The 6,433-nt window shown below is 39.2% G+C and overlaps 1 long non-coding RNA gene across 1 annotated transcript; it reads left to right on the top strand.

Annotated features, from left to right (window-relative positions):
- The first annotated feature begins 1,638 nt into the window (after positions 1 to 1,638).
- On the top strand, positions 1,639 to 3,418 carry LOC132114257 (uncharacterized). Its single transcript, XR_009425274.1, has 3 exons — positions 1,639 to 1,765; positions 2,561 to 2,675; positions 2,747 to 3,418. It is a non-coding gene; the product is annotated as an uncharacterized LOC132114257 (long non-coding RNA).
- The last annotated feature ends 3,015 nt before the right edge of the window (positions 3,419 to 6,433 follow it).

The raw sequence follows: 6,433 nt of genomic DNA on the forward strand, positions 1-6,433 counted from the left end.
CGCTGCAAACCAATCTGGGGGGGGGACGCACCCGAAAATGCATTTCTGTGTCAACATTTTGATCGGTAGCCGATGGAGGGCCCGATTAAAAAAACTTGCAGATCCAAGATCGGTCGTAACCCACCGCCTTTCTTGGGTACAATGAAGTACGGGCTGTAAAACCCCGTCCTCATATCGGCTGGAGGGACCGGCTCTATCGCGTCCTTCGCCAGTAGGACTGCGATCTCTTCCTGCAAGACAGGGGCATCGGACGCTTTCACTGTAGTGAAGTGGACACCGCAGAGCTTGGGGGGATGCCGGGTGACCTGAATCGCATAGCCTAGGCTGATGGTTCGCGGAAGCCACCCAGACGGGCTGGGTAGCGCTGACCAGGCGCTTAAAAACTGTACAAACAGGACCAGCGAAACCACAGCCGTACCCGCAGTGGGGCAGCGAGGTGGAACACAGGGACCCAACTCGGGCGGCTTGTGAGCAGGCCAGAGTGTGGTGCGAGTGTGGGGTGCAGGGCTCACCTGGTTCCACGGGTTGGCAGAGGGTGCGTGAGTAGGGCCTTTGTGGACACTCTCGAACCGCCCGCTGCTGCCATCTGGCGAAGGAGGAGGATGAGTGAGGTCCGGAGCTTGGCCGTCCGCAACTCTCCGTGCCCTCCCGGGACCCAGAGAGGGAGAAAACTGCTCTCCTGTCGAGATTTCCAGATTCTCCGCCTGGCCCTCCTCCAGGGGTTTGCCACCACTGTGACCCTCAAACCATCTGCGCTACTGCCGGAAGTGGCTCTCATCTGCGGGACAACAGGTCAACGGGACTCCGCCCCCCTGAAGGTAGCGGAGCCTTGTTCGCACTCCGAGATGGTCATATTCCCGCAGTGAGAACATGACTTATCCACGAAAGCTACCTCAGCGTGCTCGACGCCCAGACACGTGAGGCAGCGATCGTGACCATCACCCGTTGCCAGGTAATGACCGCACCCAGAAACGCACGGGTGAAACGGCATCCTTATAAGGATGATCCGTCGTCTTTACAAAGACGCACCCATGAAGCTCTTTTAGAGAAATTTGCTCTTTAGGAAATGCTCTTTTAGTGCTGAGGCGCACAGGGGAATTGGCCGTTTGCAACACGACAGGGGTAGTGCAGGCTTAAGTGTGCAATCCACTCGACACAGGAACGACCGCCGCTGAAGCGCCGTCTCGTCAACACACAAAGCTTCTGAGAGCATGCTGAACTCGTAGTTCAAAGCAGACACAGTTGAGCAGAGCGATACTAACGCTCGGCTCCGAAGCGAAAAGCTGGAATGCATTGCACCTGCTGCCTTCTTATACTCACGCAGTGATCAGCGGCAGCTGGATGCAATAATTGCATGCCAATGTGCATTGGCTCGTTTAGTTTACACTCAAAGTAGATTGGTCTATCGAAGCGATATCCCATATTCGTCGGTCACTGACGTGGCGTCGAGAGTGACCGACTGAAAGGGAACTATTGTTCCAGCCACCAAAGACAGATTTGCAAATAACCTGCCTGATTTATCTCAACTGCTATGTGTACCCAAAAATACACATGAACTAGACGAAATGACTGGCAACATGGACAACTCTAAAAACTGCCAGGGCCAAGCATTTTAACAGAGCAGAATTAATTTTACTTGGTTGGAATAGTAGCTACGCTAATTATGTCTCTATTTGTTTCTCTATTTAACTAGGATTGACACAATCTTCAGTCTAGATCCAGAACACCTGAGAAGAGAAGATGCCAACCCCTCAGAGGACCTCAGGTGATGCTAACCCTGAAACAATATACAGAACTACCAAATATTGCTTCAAGTGTGATTGCATCATATAATAATTGCTGTTAATAGTGTTCATCATCTGGTTGACTACGTCTTGTATTAATTTTTCTGAAAATTTCTGTCATATGCACATAAATTGACAGTCACCACTGATACTTGAATACTTGATACTGAATACTTGATACTGAACTTGAATTGAATTGAATTGTAAAGCATATCGGCAGTTGGCTATGATTAACCAATCTTTTACAAACAGATTGTGATAAATCTGTCAGACCTGAACTCTGGTAGGTTTTTTTGCAGTTTTCCAAAGGAAGTTTTACACATAAATTAAAAATATTTAAAATTATGTACACTCACATAAGTCATATCAATAGTCTACTTAAAGCTCTTCTATGTTACAAGCCATAACATATTGACATGGTTTGACCAGTTAAATACTACTTACTTTTTTTCAGTAAGTAAATGAATTATGACTGACCATTGATATGTTTTGATCTTGCATCGAACTGCATCTGTTCAAGCACAAAATAAAAGAAATAGATAATAATAGATAATTACTGCATTGTTTTTGCTTACAAACAAAGTGAGGCTTTCCAGTTTGCAAAACCTTTATTGGATTTGTATGCATGCCAGGACTCCGGGGTCTAAAAAACACCTACAGTAAACCCTATAAATGAATCAAAAATAGAATATCAAGATTACAGGGTATAATCTTAATGTTTTTTTTTACTGTTTCACTACATAAACAGCTTTTATGTAATATGCTACTGGATTCAGCCTCAAAACCAAAAATCTCAATGACAGTGAAACTGTAATCTTGACCTTTACATTCTGTTATGAAGGAGAAGATCAATCCGAGTGGGGATTTAAGAGCTTTCCACTGCCTTTCCATGTGAGTTGCACCAGAAATCACTGTAGTCATTGTAGCTTTCATGATTTCATTCTTTATGTCTTTCATACCAGGCAGCAACATCATGCTTTAGCAAGGCCACTGTGCTGCTTTATGGGCTGAAGATGAAAGATTGGACTCAGCGTTTGTTTATAATAGAACAGGGTATTGACTGGGCTCTTGGCCATTGCGTCTCACAAGCACTGGGTCTATTTTAAGCATCTTGTTTGTGCACAAACAATTGACATTCATCATAAGAGTGGATTCGCATGCATTACAAATCTTCCAAATGTTCTAACACCTCACTGAGATCACTACACAATGCATTGCAAGTGATTAAATGCTCTAAAGATTTCATCATTCAGGCAAAACCGCACATACATTTACAATTTTTGGATTTCCATCCTGTTTCTCTTCCTCTCTCCTCCACCGAAACACATAATAGAAGTTTTGTCTCGCTCAATGAACACATAATACCTGCATTTTTCATAAGCTGAGAGAGGTTGACAGTCCTAACATTAGTGATTGACAGCCAACAATACTGTACGAAACATGCTTTTTGGTCATATGACAGACAACTTGTCGACTGCAGTTTAATTGGTACAGCGCACATCAAGAAAACTGGCTCATAGAGCTCAGGTATGAGTCCTGAAACTTTAAAAGGAGTCGGTTCAGGTATTGAATTCAGTTGTCTATCTCTTTCATGTGAACGGTATTTAGGACTGCAGACAGGATTTACAGCTGTACTGACACATGGAAATTTGTGATGTTGTAATTCAAATATTTCATCATATATATATATATATATAGATTAAGATTATATATATATATATATATATATATATATATATATATATATATATATATATATATATATATATTAACACCTGGTGGGTGTTCACTATTGTTCTCTATAAGAGTGCTCTTAAATGTAAATGTCAAAAGAAAAAGTTTATTCAAGTTCTTTAGCACTCCTATAACTCTCTCAGCAAGTCGTTAGTTAATGCAGATCTCCAGAAACAAATGAATCCTTGGCTGCTTAAGAGATGATTCATCTTGGAAAATTTAATCTAGTCTGAGTCTCTGAATCACAATACACTGTTTCTGTGTGTGTTCATGTGTATGCAGGTGCTGTCTGCAAGCATATCTGATATGGATGCAACAGACAATATGTATAATGTCAAATTTTACAGTGGCTTAATAACAGTGTTTGATCCACGATTAGTAGTGTCATCCCTCTTTATGTGTCTCTTGGTATTTAACAGCCTGCGAATCAGTGGAAATGAAAAAGTTACACACAAATGTGCGTAGCAAAGAGCTTGGAAGCAAATGTGTGTATTTTATCTCATCCTTTGATTATGTCACATAGATTTACTGATGCGCTGAATGGGGACACAAAATGAGGACAGGGTTACGCTGCCGATTTGTCAGATTTTTTCAAAATGGCCGACAGAATCACAAAAATCAAACACACTTATCGTATTCATGTTCATATGAATATTATCCCCACTGTGCATTTCTCTACTGCTACCTCACAGAGCACAAGAATTATACACCTGAATAACTACAGTTTTTTCGTGTGTGTTGCCAGTGTCTTTAAAGCCATCCTTACTGTAAATATCTCCAGGATATAAATTATTTCTGTCAAGTGTATATGCATTACTCTGTCAATGATCATTGAGTACTGAGACAAAACATGTTACCGAGCTAATAAACTAAATGTCAAAGTTAAGAGGTTTTCACATTTGTTTGGCTGCAACCTACTGCTTCTTCATTTTTCTCATAAAAATATGTTTGTCTTTCATCCTATCACTCATTATGAGTCAACTCTGTCAGATATTAAAATAATGTATCAAATATGAGTAATGACAAATCTGGAACCTGAAATGTATTTTAATTAATGAAGGATTTCAGACAACCAGATGGTTTTAAACTGATGTATATATAATGAAGAAAAATTGTTTCTCTGCAGTGTGTGATGGAGCTAATCATGATCGAGGCACAGAAAATATAAGCACAATTACTACAATATAATGTTTCAAACAGATAATTTTAGGGTACGATTAGTGAGAATGTCAGAATTGTGATTTAAAAAATGAGAAAATCTAATTAAATTTCTCATTGGTATATTCTAGTCATCATCTGTCATTTCAAAGTGAAAATGTTTTATTTTGTAATCTTAATTGTTTCAGTAGTTTCTAATGGCAGGTGAAATTGTGTTAGTGTTCTGATTCCTCATGTCTCAGGAGTCAGGGCTCTGTTCCCACATCTTAAAGCGTAATCAGCAGATGTGGATGGCATGCGCCATAATAGAAAATGCATTTAAAATAGGTCTACTGGAGCTCATTTTATGAATCATTAATAATGAATTGGTGCAATCTATCCTAATGATGACAGCCCCTGCTTCTGTCTGACTTTAGGAGAATTTGTCTTCAATGGACCCGTCGCTTCTTTACATTCATGGCCATAGGGCTTCCTGGGGATATTGAGAACTCGCAGGGTTTCAGGGTTTTACGTGTAGCACATCATGTACCTGCAGCTGTCAACTCTTTCTGCACTAGACTTTTCAGATAGTATATATATATATATATTGTTTCTTTTTGCACTCTAAAGTTAGCAAACAGTCAAACACTGGTATGCATAACTGCACAAATATGAGCTACTCCCTATAGTGATTTACTAGAGAGGGATTTGCAGCTTTTGTGTAAACAAACAAACTTGAAACTGAATTTCCTCTGTTTTAAAGCAGCAGGAACAGAATATAAGGCATAAGGCAAGTGTTAAATTCATGTGCATTTTTATGGTAAAACTTAATTTTAATAGTCAAGTTTAGACATTCTACTCATAGTAGCCAGTCATTAGAGTAGGCTATTAGTAGACTGTCTCCATATATCTGCTAAGACTTTATGTGATGGTCTCCATCAGAACTTCTAGAAAGCATCAGTAACTTTGCAAGTACTGTACGTGTTAACTCATGTTAACAGTCTACTAAGAACTAGCGAGCTAAATTCTCATCAGCCATTAGGCCAGTTTTTAGTGTCATGTGATCCTTCAGAAGTCATACTAATATGCTGATTTATTATCAGTGATGGAAACAGTTGTGCCGCTTAATATATATATATATATATATATATATATATATTGGAAACCCATACTTTTTCCAGGATTCTTTAATAAATGGTTAAAAAGAACATCATTTATTAAAAAAAAATATTTTATAGCAATATAAGTCTTTACTCACTGTACTTAAAAGATAAATTAATAAATAAACTAAAAGATAAATACATTTAATTTAATTAATACATTTTCAGCAGCCATTACACTAATCTTCAGTCACATGATCCTTCAGAAATCGTTCTAATATGCTGATTTGCTGTAATTTTAAAAAGAACAGTTAAAAAGAAGAGCATTTATCTAAAATAGAAAGCTTTTGTAACACACATGCTACCGTTCAAAAGGAGTCAGTAAGATTTCTGTAATTTATGTATACACACACACACACACACACACACACACACACACACACACACACACACACACACACACACACACACATTCATATGTATTATTGTGATATTGATTCAATTCAATTCAGTTATTATTTCATTATTATCTATAATTATTTAGTTACAACTAAATATGCAATATGCTTTAGTGAAAGCAATTTAAAGTAGGCAAAATTCACTGTCTGCCTACAGTTGAGTGTCTGAGCTGCTAACAGCAAAGTCACAGGTTTAATCCCAAGAAAGGGTGACCAGGAA

Source organism: Carassius carassius, chromosome 33, assembly GCF_963082965.1.
Source record: "Carassius carassius chromosome 33, fCarCar2.1, whole genome shotgun sequence".
Classification (NCBI taxonomy): domain Eukaryota; kingdom Metazoa; phylum Chordata; class Actinopteri; order Cypriniformes; family Cyprinidae; genus Carassius; species Carassius carassius.